This window comes from Saimiri boliviensis, chromosome 18 (assembly GCF_048565385.1).
Source record: "Saimiri boliviensis isolate mSaiBol1 chromosome 18, mSaiBol1.pri, whole genome shotgun sequence".
Lineage (NCBI taxonomy): Eukaryota > Metazoa > Chordata > Mammalia > Primates > Cebidae > Saimiri > Saimiri boliviensis.
The window spans coordinates 17307648-17321055 of record NC_133466.1 but is presented as its reverse complement, the minus strand read 5'-3'; the positions used below and the strand labels follow the sequence as shown (position 1 = coordinate 17321055).

Genomic DNA, 13408 nt, shown 5'->3' with positions numbered 1-13408 from the left:
TGAACTTCAGTAATAAGGAAACAATTTTTAAATGTCCTACTAAAACATCCGTTTACATATTAACCCCAATTTCTAAAGCACATATGTTCAAGGTAAAAACATTTTAAGACTATCGAAATGTATAAACTATAAGGTGAAATCCCATGATTTTGTTCCCTAGAGCAAGTACAATTCACATATTGGTATATCATCTTTCAGGTTTATTTTTCTGTGTATAGAAAATCCTAGACAGAGCACGGTGGCTCACACCTGTAATCCCAACATTTTGGGAAGCCAAGGCAGGAGGATCATCTAAGGTCAGGAGTTAAGACCAGCCTGACGAACATGGTGAAACTCTTTCTCTACTTACAGAGTTAGGTGAATGTGGAGGCGCGTGCCTGTAAGCCCAGCTACTCAGCAGACTGAGGCAGGAGTATTGCTTGAACCTAGGAGACGGAGGTTGTAGTGAGCCAAGATTGCACCACTGTACTCCAGCCCGAGCAACAATAGCAAAATTTTGTCTCAAAAAAAAAAAAAAAAAAAAAGGAAAAGAAAAAATAAAGAAAAGAGAAGAAAAATTTTAAAAAGAAAAGAGAATATTTGCTCTTCCTTAATATTATACTAGGGATAGATACACTCCTGCCCTTTGTTCTTCCTTATAAAAGCAGTGAGTATACAATTATTACCAAAATAAAGTTCAAGTATGAAATGACTATATTAGATCTCTAATGGAAAAAGTATATATATATATATATATATATATATATATATATATATAAATATGCTTTGTTTTTAATTTCAAATAAACTCAAAAAAGGAATATGCTTTCCATCTTTCTACTGAAAATATGTTCAATACACAGAATTCTGTGATGCTGGTTTATGACCTACTAATTTAAAAATGTTAAGTGTAAACAATTGGCTTGTTTCAGACGTACAAGTGAGATTTTCCGTTAGCTCTTTCATTTTATGAGTTGTGGTTTAATATGCTTACCACACTGTAAACATCACAGCTTACAAAACAGGGATGGAGTTGGCACCTTATGCGAAAATGCTGCCATCCTACAGCATTTTTGTTAAACCTTTTTTGATGAAAATATTTTTCTTGGAGGAAGGAGATAGGTATGCTTTAGTGAATTGCAGTAATAAGGAAAAATTTTAAATATCTTTTCATATATTAACAACTTAGAATGTCCCAAGTGAAATGTACATTTTTTCATGAATGTCTAAGTTTATGTGACAGCAGAATTTCAGTGAATAGATATGTATTTTTTCTGAGCCATTCAAGGAAAATATGAAAAATTTTTTTCCTTTGGCAAGTTATCTGGTCTATGCCAAAGGGCCTCTAACTGCAGAACCATGACGTGTTCTTTGCCATGCAAGACTAAATGTGACTTCCTTTCTGCTTCTAAATTTATTTAGTGAAAGTTTATTATGGTCTCTCTGAACCATACAGACAACCCACATTCATTCAAGCAATTCATTCAATTAATCAAGAGAGAAAAGTAAGGAGAGTTAAATAAAGACTCTTGTATAAATAATAACAACTACTATTATAAATAAGTTAACAGGCTTTTTAAAAAATTAATATTTTACTTAGCGAATGAAAGAAAATAGGCCATAGATGATCTGTGGAAGGTAAAAATAAATTAATTTTACTGACAGGACTATGGAATATTGATGTATTCATTGCTCTTAATGTGTCAGTTAATTCTCAGGAAGAAAGAACTAAGAACAAACTCAGGAAAACTATTTATAGCTCCAGATATCTATGTACAGATGGAAGAAAAATCTGAGTAACAAATCTAGTGAACAGGAACTTGAAAAGTGAACACAATAAAAATAGTTTAACGCTATTAAATTATTATTAGGAGTCAGAATATAGATGTTACTAACTCATTAAATCTTAAAAGTCTACTAGGTAAGCTATATATACTATATAGTGGTAGAGTATTTAATGCTTCTGCACAAAATCACACCATTGGTAAAAGGCAAAGTCAGGATTCAAATCCAGGCCGGCTGGCTTCTGAGACCTTAATCTTAAGTTTTTACTTTAGTACCTATTTATCCATTCAAGAGGGTAACTGAGATCTCAAATGAACATTAGAATATCTGGGTAGTACTGACCCACAAAATATGCCATCTTTATAGATTCAGTTCTATTTGGTGGGTTTAGAGATCCAATCTATGTATTTCATTTTCAGAGGAAAACCTATGCCATCCATGAAAGGTATTAGTTAGAGAGAGAAACCCACAATCATGCAGAGATTTTCAAACAGCCTGTAATTTAGAGATTGAATTCTAGATTTGATATTTATCCAGGCAGATGACTTTTTTATTTGAAAAATACCGATCTTTGCCATCTAAGCCACAAAGTAAGCTTATAATTATGGATGCTTTCAATTTCAGAAGCTGACGAAGGAACTTAACAAGTGGGAATATGAAAAAGAAAGCTTATTGTATGTTCAAAAGAAACACATCTAATAGAATTGAGGGGAGTTAGAATTGTATCTTCAAAATATGCATGGGGATACAGCAGATTAGCATACCAGAGAAATTTTTATTAGATAAAATACAAAATTTTTATTTAGGAGAACTTTAAAATATATTTTTGATCATCCACAGCTAACATCATCATAATAAAAAGATCCCATCCTTCATGAACCCACTCAACAGTATTTCATCTACCCCTCTATCCTTCATCTGTTGTCTGTCTTTTCCATGACTTTTCCTTCAGCCTTCTTTTTTAAAAAATATATTTTGATGTTATCATGTAGCACAATAGTTTTATGCCTCCTTTACTCTATATTAAGCTCTTCAGCAATAGGAAATTTGTCATATTTATCATTATGCTCTTAATACTTAGCATGGTATCTGGAGCTCAACAAACATTTTTAAACAGATTGATTGTCTTATTGAAAGTAACAATGGGTAAGTTGACCCACTATATGTTTTCTAGTGATGAAGCTGTTTAATTGTAGCTACCTAGAGTATTAAAAGAACTCATATAATTCACTGTGTGGAAAACATGCAATGATGATAATGGTGACATATTTAATTATCTTAGTTTCAACAGTACATCTCCATCTTCTGTGGAGACAGAGCATGATGAATGCATAGACTGAGTTGTTCATAGCCCAACAGGATGCAAAAGACAGACAAACAAATATTGAAGCCAAGCAGAATGGAAAATAAAATGAGAGAATCAAAAAGGTCTAATTTGGCACAATCATTAAGTCAGGAGCATTTAGAAAGAACTGAGGTGGGATATTATTGGAAACCAAGTATCCTTATGAGGCAATTGTAATTGATCCTTATTTAGGAGTTAGATGCCTAAACAAGAAGTATAACTAAGGCAAAATCAAAGACCAAATCCCAGAAGCAGAAAATGCTAAAAAATAAAATTTAAAAAATCTAGAAAAGCCTGCTGACAGATGATTTTAAATAATGGAATTCCAAGAGTTCCATTATTCGGACAGTTTGGCATAGTAATTTTAGGTATTTAGAGGACAGTAAATAAAGACCCAGAGTTTACAACCAAAGGGCATATTTACTAAACAGGTAAGAGACCACTATGAATGTGGCTGTTGTTATAAACAAGGTTTTTAAATGAGCTGATTTTAGCTTTGGAAACATGAACTTGGCAACAGCATTCAGGATGGATTCGAGGAAAAACAAATGCTGAGTATGAGGCGGCCAGAGGCGATAGTTCTTGAAAATAATTAAGAGTACCTGAACTTTGGTATGCCTGAATTTTGGCATGGAGAATTACAGAGAAGGGAGAGATCATTGAAAATATTTGGGAAGTAACCGAAAGTACATTTTACAAAGCCATAAAAGCATTTAGCCCAGATGATGTTATAATTAGAGATAGTGTATGATCAACCTATGCTGCACTTAACAAGATGTTTTAATTAGAAAAGAGAGGCAAAATTAGCCAACCTCTCAAGGAAAAGCTTTATAAAGCAATGAATATTTAATTGTCTTGAAGGAAATACAACAAATTGATAGGTAAAGAAGAATATGTGAAAGAATTTCCAAGTAAGGAGTCAAAGCATGAACCAGTGTTCTAGAATCAATAGTTACTCATTCTGATTTTAGGCTGGTACCATAAAATCCAGACTGATTGAAATGCTATTCATACAGAGTAGTTGTGTGTGTGGTGGGGGAAAGCTGGGATAGATACATGTTTCAGACATTATTAATCTGGAAACTATATAGATATACTTAAATGTCAAATGAACAGCATAAGGGAGGTTTGTAAACTCTGAAACAAACAGACAAATAAGCTAATTAAAAATAAATTAGAAATCATTCTTATAAGAGTATCAGTGAAGAACTGGAATTCAGTTTCATGGGAGATTAAGGTTCCATTAGAAGGCAATTAGAAGAAAATGGTATTGATTTGCTAAAGATGAAAGGACAAATTCAAGAAAAATACTGTCCTGGTGTCTTTTGACAGAGATAGGAGCAGGATTACCCGAAGAGAGCTAAGTTAGCTAGGGGAGATAACCAGGCAAGCAAATAAAGCACTTTGGAAGAGAAACTAGGTGAGTGTGCACATACTCTATTTGTGATGGTGAAAGAATATCCTATTTGTGTAAAAGTCTTGTAGGCAGTTGGAAATAGAAAACTGAAACATTAGTAAGTATTTTGGGGCTAGAGAGTTACATCTGATAAGATAGTCCAACTTATTTGAATGAGTGATTTTCATAAAAAGAACTGAGTGGACAAAAACTAAAAGATCAAGAATGAATACTTGGAAGTCCATTATTTCTATAGATCAGGAAGAAGGAAAGCCAACCAAGAAATTAAGTAATTATGAAAATGATAATGATGATGATGTCATAATAATAATATATGCCAGTTTTTGAGCAATTTTTTTTGAGCCAGGGGCTGTAATAAGAGCTTTACATTAAATGCTCACAACACCATCTTCAAATAAAGATGTAGAGTTGAAATAATTAAGTAAAATGGCAAAGCAATGTCTCAGTTATCAAGAGAGGCAGATTTTTAGGATGATCATCATCAAATCTTTCAAGACATGAAATAGATTTAAACAGTTCCTATGGTCTGGCTGAAGTAGGTACGGTGAACTGGAAAGCCTGCTAAGGAAGAAAAGTGACTTTAGAAAAGGCAGGTTAAAAGCCTCTCTGCTGTTCAATTAAAGATAAGAGACAAGTGGATCAAAAATTCACATGGAAGAATGATGATTTTATACTAAAATTGACATGGTACTACTAAGACTGTTTAAGGGATTGCAAATGATTCCAGCAGGCTGAACTCTTACATGAGTAATTCCATTCATAAGTGTTCTATAGTGGTTTTCATAGAATTGATAAATTAATAATATAGATTTTTTCCAAAAAATAAACAGTACTAAGAATAGTACCTATTTATTCATTATAATAACCAAAAGGTTATCTCAGCCTTGATACTAACAACCTTTCAAGTTAGATCTTATTACGTGATTTTATAGTTAATAAAATTGAGATCTGGACAGTTTAAGTAATTTGCCCAATTCACCCAGCTGTAAGTACCAGAAACAGGCTTCCAGACCAGAGATGCAAGGTCCCATAGCATTCCTCATTCCCACTGTCCCATACTGACTTCTGTAGAAGTTTGTATCTACCTCTCTGCTCATTAAGATAGAGAAAATAAATAAATAATTTAAACCAACAAAGGCGTTATGTATACTTCCCTTTTTACAGTGTTTTCATTAACTTGAAACATTGGGGAACTGGGTTCAAAATAGTTGACAATTTGATGGTCTTAATCCCTAAAAGGTTACCCATGTTGTAAAGTTAGCAGAAACATGATTAATACCATTCTCCTTATGAAGCCCATGGTTCCACAGAAAATAAAAGAATATCACAAATATGAATTGTGCTTTGGAATAATAGGAAGATAGTTTAAGATGTGAAGAATGAGAAGTCACCATTATGGTAAACTCTCTGCTGACAGATAGATTGTTTTTATGTTTTTATAATTTCCACAAAATTTCCATCTGAGGTCATTTTTAATTTATACCACACATTATCTCTCTTCATCCACTTTTTTCTCAAGGTACACTACGCTGAGGTTTTGTTTTTATTATCCCACCCATATGAGGTTGGCCTACACAAACACACACACGCCCTGCCTGGTTTTTATCCCAACACAAATACCAATGGTATTTATACTTCGGGAAAAAGAATAGCTTGGTTAAAAGTTGATGTAGAAGTTCATTTACGTCCAAACCCAAACTTATTACATATTGCACAGGCAAATGCTGCAGAATGACAAAGTTGTAGAAGCAGAGTACTGAGAAGCTTAAAGGCCAAATATATCTAGTTTATTTTGTCCAACAAGAATATAAGTATCATTGCCCCTAAACATGTGCAACAAGAATGTAAGTATTGTTGCCCCTAAACATGAAACAAGGAAGGGTGTGACATCATTTGAAGAAGTCAAGAATTACCTAGACACTTCCTTAAGTGTTTTTCTAAATGGTGTGTTCTTTTACCTGAAAATACTGCCTATACTTCTATTAATATGAGTAATTCTTTTCTGTCTCATACATATACACACAAAACACATACTCATGAAACAAGAAGTTACCTTTGAGTGAAGGGTATTCAGTCACAATGCCACCAGTTTTATCTTAAAAAAACACAAAGATATATACACAGAATGGTCAAGTATGAAACTTAGTTTTACAGAACCCAGCCAGGAAGAAAGGTGAGTTTCACACTGAGGGAACTGCTGGTACATTCAGAACCAAAGACAGCCTGGGATGGGGAGCCTGGGAAATAGGTGAGCTGAGAGGTCAGGAAATCATGCAGGACCAATGGATGTGAAAGATATTCAAATGGGTAAAGAATGATAGCTCTAAAGTGATCCATTGATTCACAGGCACGTTTACAGGTGTCAAACAAGGTAAAATCTCTTCTTCTCATTTTGGGGTGCTGGTTGTGTTGTCATGCATGTTTTTGCTCAGCAACACCTCCCCCACCTCTACTTACCCATACATGACATTAATATACACACACATTCACTTTTGAATTCCTTGCCCCCAGCCACAAAAATTTCATTTTGGTTGTATGTGGATTTTAAGTCATTCTGGTTGAGGATAATCAGAAAAAGATGAAACTAGGAGATGGGGAGGGGAAAGGAAGACAAAACAGCAGGAAAAATCACTTTGCCAAAGCAGTCACAGGAGAGAGAAAAGAAGCCCAGCGCTCACAGTCTTGTCTCAGGAAGGCAGCTCAGACATATGTGAAATGGATTGATAGAGCCAGATCGTAGTTCTCTCCTGGCACGTGTTACCTTGGAACAGAAAGTTAAACCCTGGGTCCTTGTGAACAGTGGAAGAGGGCTGACAGACACCTAGTCCCCTGTGGCAGATTGAATGCGTTAAAAATGGTTACACACAACCATTTTCCCATCTGAAGTATTCAAATTGCATGGCCTCTCTCACAGAATTAAAAATCAAAGTCATCATCAGAAAGACATTAAGTTTTTGGATGGAAGATCAGACTCTGAGGAAAAGGAAGTGCTTCGTAGAGTCTTACATGCAAACTGTCTGCCACAGAGCACAATTTATAAGTATCTCATTTCAACCACAGAAGGAAAAAACGAAGGGAAAAATGGCGATACATAAAATAATATTTATACTCTTTGGATCTAATAAGTCATCTTTATAATTTTATTTTATAAGTAATAAAAATTTTTGAAACAAGCTTTAATTAATGAGATTAACCTGAAACTTTTCTCTTCATCGTCTTTAGTCCTGTAAGGTAAGGATCACATACTGGGGTCCTTCCTGCCACAGCCAGGAAACCTCAGCAAATAAAACCTCTTAATTGTAAGGTGATAGAGTGATGAGGATTGTGCTAAGTTTGAGAGCACATGCCCAGTTTTTTAAAATTCAATTTTCTTAAACCACTTGTTAAACCAAAGAAATAGGTCTGTGAGCCACAAACTTTTCTCAGTCTGCCAGTTTTAACCTCTCAATGTCTTAAGTTCCTTAGCAGCCAGTTGTATTGCCACAGAAGCTTTTGGGATCCTTGTAAGAAAAAAAAAAAAAAAGCACTAAAATGAAAATACAAATAAAGCCAAACCTTGAACTTACGGAAATATGTGTTTTCCTAGATTTGTGGCTTTCAAACTTCAATTCTGATGTTATTTCTTTTTTTGAACACTTTGTGCCTTTTTTTTTTTTTTTTTGTATTTTATATGTGTTGATACTTCAGGAAGCTTAGAAGGATGATATCCACTTCTGTGTGGCTTTATCAAAATGAATACTGGGGAAAACGAGGTATTCTACTTGCAGATTGAAAACACAAAATTGTACATACGTGAATATATAAAACATACACAAGCCCAGAAGCATATACACACATGCACTCACAGGTGTACACACATATACACACGCAGCTATACAAACATACATGTATACACATATACACACACACATACATGTACACACACAGAAATTCAGAAACACATTTGAGAAGTTTGCCAGGCTTTCTAAAATGTATGAAGGGCTCCATGGGAGAACATTTTGGGCTTTCTAGCAAGGGTGAACCAGAGTTTGTTTTTAGTATGGATGAGAGTCTGCCCAGAAGATTCCATATTGGCCCTAGTTACCCTTATCAACTTCCCTGCATCTTGTTTTGACCTTGCCTGTAGCTGAAAAACAAAAGCTGCTGCTCTTGCGTCTCTTTAAACTGGAATTTAAGGGAAACATGGACCCATTTTTTCCTGATCATTACATCTCACACTTGCATTCTTGTTCCCCTGTCCTGAGTAGCAGGTATTTTTTTAAGTAGAAACTTCCTTCAAATGATTAAATATGCAGATGTCTTTTCTGATCCTTAGCTGAGGTGGCCTAAACATAGATGTATTAATTTGTCTTGATTTATTATATCAGTTCTGCAAATTATGTAAGTTGGGCAGCATCTCCAAAACACTTACATATAACAAAACTAGAGCTAAGGTTTAGACTTAGAATTTCAGTGATTTTTTTTTTAATTGAATGAAGACACCAATTTATTTTTATTTTTATTATTTTTTAAACTTTTACTTTAGGTTCAGGGGAACATGTGCAGGTTTGCTATATTGGTAAATTTATGTCACAGGGGTTTCTTGTGTAGATTATTTTGTCACTCCAGTACTATACCTAATACTCAATAGTTATTTTTGTCTATTCCTCTACCTCCTCCCAACCTTCACCTTATATAGGCCCCTATGTCTGTTGTTCCCCGTTGTAATACACTGATTTTAATAGCTATCAGGTCATAAAGCCTGCTGATATTAGAAAACTTTGTGAAGAAGTTATTGAAAACAATTATATAAGCTGGGCAGCAACTTGTTGACTTTGTTCTGTACCATACAGGCAGGAAGAATTCTGTAAGTAAAATTGTGATTGTGATTAAAACTTTTAAACTATCTTAGATGAATTTATGAGGCATGCAGAATCTTAGGATGGCCTGCAATAATTCTGCTCCTTGTTGTATTTACCTTGTATTCTCTTCCTTAATTACAGAAGAAAGCTTCACATATGATAGGTGCCATTGCCGTGATTATGCTACATGACAAAAGTGAAGGGGATTTGCACATGCAACTATGGTTCCAAATAAATTGAACTGAAGTAATCAAGTGGAAAATATTTAGTAAGCTTAATCAAGCAAATCTTTCCAAGTGGGTCTGGATGTCAGAGAACTGTCCTGCTGGTCTTGGAGTAGCAGGCCACCAAGAGTTAGGTAATCAACAGAAGTTAAATTTGCCAATGACTTTATGGCCTTGGAAGAGTATCCTAAACCTTAGATGAAACTCCACCCCTAGCCGACACCTTAATTTCAGCCTTGTGAGACCCTAAGCAGAAGGGGCTCAGGTCATTCCCAGATTCCTAATTCACGGAAATAGTTAGACAATCTATGTATGTTCCTTTAAGCTGCTAAATTCAAGTGAATTTGTTGTACAACAAATGAAAACCGACACAGTTCTCCTACTAAATTTGCAAATACAGCAAAGTGTGACTATTTAACAGATAAATAATAGTAAAGCAAATCATTGTGAAATTAACTTTATACTTCTATTATTCTTAATAATTAATATTAATTATTAAATATTACATATATAATAAATAATATCAGTTCAATTATTGCCATGTACCTAGTAGGACATGCCAAAACATTCTTTTTCAGTGTGATAGATTAATTGCTAAAATTTTCCCATTTTTTACTCTCTTGGTATCCTTGCCCTAGGCTACTTGGCTTTGTATCTTTCATCGAGAGGTAGAATCTATTTACTGCATGGTGATGTGACTTGCTTTGGCCCATAGAACATCTTGGAAATGACAGTGTGCCCGTTTCAAGTCTAGGTCTTAGGGGAGCCTGCATGTCTCTGGTCTCTTGGGACTGTACCAAGAAAAACCTTAGGCTAGCTTGCTGTAGCCACATGAAACATGTGGACAAAGCCTAATGGTTCCAACTATCCCCGATAGTCTGTTTTTAGCCAACTCTCCGCCTGATCACAGATACTTGAGCAATCTCAGCTGGGAGCAGCTGAGCCCAGTTGGGAGCAGCTGAGCCTTGTTAGCTCAGGAGACCTATTCAGTGAACCCATAGGTAAATAAGAAACAAAAAAATTTTGTTTGTTTTAAGCTATTACATTTTGGTGCAATTTGTTGTTCCACAATATATTGGTTATAACTAATACATGCAATAATGTTTACAGTAAAAGCAAACATCATGATTGAGAGAATTTTATTTTGAATCTTTTCCATTTTTACAAAAGATAAAATAATAATTATACAATATTTCTGACATTATAATTACTGTATACTATGTATAACTTTATCACATTTACTGTTCAATTATAAATTCAAAGTATCAATTTCAATATGTTTTACACACTCATTATTTTGTAGATGCTTTATGTGACTCATAGATGCAAATATAAGATCCCTGTCCTCACTAACTGCTAGCCACAGAGTTGACAGCAGTGATATAAATGTTACAAAGGCTTATCAAAGTTGTTCAGCCACAGCATGGAGATCTTCAGTAAGAAAACTCATTTTTCTTTGAAGACAGCTTGTTTATTTCTATCTTGGATTGCTCTGAGCATTAAAAATGGTTTTCATTATTTGGGCCAAACATTGTTGTCCTCTGATTTTTATACAGTGATCCTAGTTCTAGCTGCTGGGGGATTTAGGGGTCATATAGAGCAGATTTAATTCCTGTTGCACCCAGGCGGTGGTATACTTTGTCATGGCAGCCATTAGCAAACTCATACACCAACTAACTCTATAACACTACTAATTTTAACTAAATGTTCTGATGTAGCAAATACTTTGTTACCCAGAGCCATGCCTTCTATAGGTACTTGATTACAGGTTATCTACAAATGATATTTTGGATAAATGTTTGCCACTGCATGCCGTGAACTACCAGTTTCCACTTTACCAGTGAAAACAAAGTCATTATGCTTTTAATATACTCAACACAGAGAATCACGGCCAGAAAATTCAGAACTCATTAAGGAGAGAACTTAATCTTAAGATTCTATTTCTCTAAGATCACTCTGGTACCAAATTCTGTTCTGTTTAAATCAGTTGAGAGAAAGGAAAAGAGGCGAAGAAATGTGTGTGTGTGTGTGTGTACATATACACACTCATACATAAATATATATAATAGATTTTTTCATATATATATATATGTGTATGTGTATATATATATATATATATATATATATATATATATATATATAATGTTATTACCAGGATTTGCTCTTGCACAATTGGGGAAGTGGGCTATGCAGCCTGTGTAAAGCTGGCGTCTTGGCTGGAGTTGAAGTCTCCAGAACAGGAGGTCAGGAAGGGAACATGTATGTAAGGTGGTGAAATCAAGGGCAAGCCAGAACTCACAAGCACTAATTAGAACCTGATGAGGACAGACTGAAATTTTACATGTTATTTGTCGTTGCCTCTGACTCTAGTGACGAGTATATTCTGAAGAAGCTGGCCCTTTTTGTCATGGAGGTAAAGACACACACACACACACACACACACACACACACACACACACACACAGAGAGATGAACACACATCTGGCCTAGAAGTCAAGGAAGCTGAAGAAAGACCTAGACCTAAGGGAAGACAGAAGTTGCAGACAGCCACGGCTTCAAGTCAGTGAGATAAGTTAGCAGATCAGCTAAAGTCTCTGTGAGTTGCAACATGGCTTCTGCTTTTCTTCCTTACTGCAAATAACCCTACAGTCTTCATTTGTTCCTCAATTGCTATTTAATTCCACTCTAAATAGAAGCACACAGGAAAGGAAATTCTGAAATATGTAGTTCAAGTTCAGTCTTAGTTCAACTCAGTTGTAGTTCAAGTCAGCCGAGTTAACACATTACAAAGTCATCACAAGTATAAGGGCTTTTTACGAACGAGCCTAAGGTGTCACAATATAAACTTAGGGTGTTTTATTGACCTATTCTATTATCGCTTCCACCTCTCTGTTCTTCACAATCCCATCAGGAATAAAAAACTTCACATTTTATAAGGATAATTGTCAAATTATTTGTGGTCATATTTTAAATGCTACACAGTAGATGTGTGTGTATGTGTGTTAGTGTGTGCACATGTATGTGAGAGAGGGAAATTGACTGCATAGAAAATATGTTAAAATGTTGGAATTTGGGGAATCTAGGTGATGAAGAAGAAATATTGTTTGTACTGATCTTACAGCTTTTTCATCATTTTAAATTCTTGAAAAGAACAACGTGAGAGAATAGAGGTAGCAACTTAAGGAGAAGCAGATGTTTACTCATGTGCATAAAGTCCATTAATTTCCATTATCATGTGGTTTTAACAAATTATTTGGAGAGTTAAAGAGAAAAAACCTAAGCATGTCTTTACTCTTTTTGTGTCTGACAGCTTCCCACCCAGTGTCACTGGCTTGACAGTGCAAAAGAGAATTGTGCTGAATGTGTATTTAATTTGAGTGAGTAGGTTAGTTTAGGCATTTAAATTATCTAGTTACTAAAATAATCTGCTATTTTTCTTCTAAACAGAAAAATATCAGCTTTATATAGCCACATTTTTTAAACTTGAGGATACATTGAAGGAATTTCTGCTAAACAGATGTTTTCTTCTTTGCATGTAAAGTGGGTCAGTTAAATTTTGTAATCCAGCATTTCGTGTTTCTCAAATAGACTTGTTTCAGTGATTTGATGAAAATTTGCTAATTTGCCAAGATAAATATTTTTCAGAGTGCCAAATTTTTTTTATCTTTTTCTGATTGCTTCTTGCTGTCACTCCTTCAGTTTCAGCACGAATGTCAGGGCCCCCTGAACCGTTTGCAGTCCTGCTCCTCTTTCTCAGATAGTTCAGAATTACAGCTTTCGTCTAGGATTGAATGTGGTCATTTCAATCATTTTCCTTT

General features: G+C 34.8%; 1 long non-coding RNA gene across 1 annotated transcript in view; it reads left to right on the top strand.

Annotated features, from left to right (window-relative positions):
* Positions 1–13408, top strand: part of LOC141581963 (uncharacterized) — a 201469-nt gene that overhangs the window by 98321 nt on the left and 89740 nt on the right. The gene's annotated exons all lie outside the window — the stretch shown is intronic.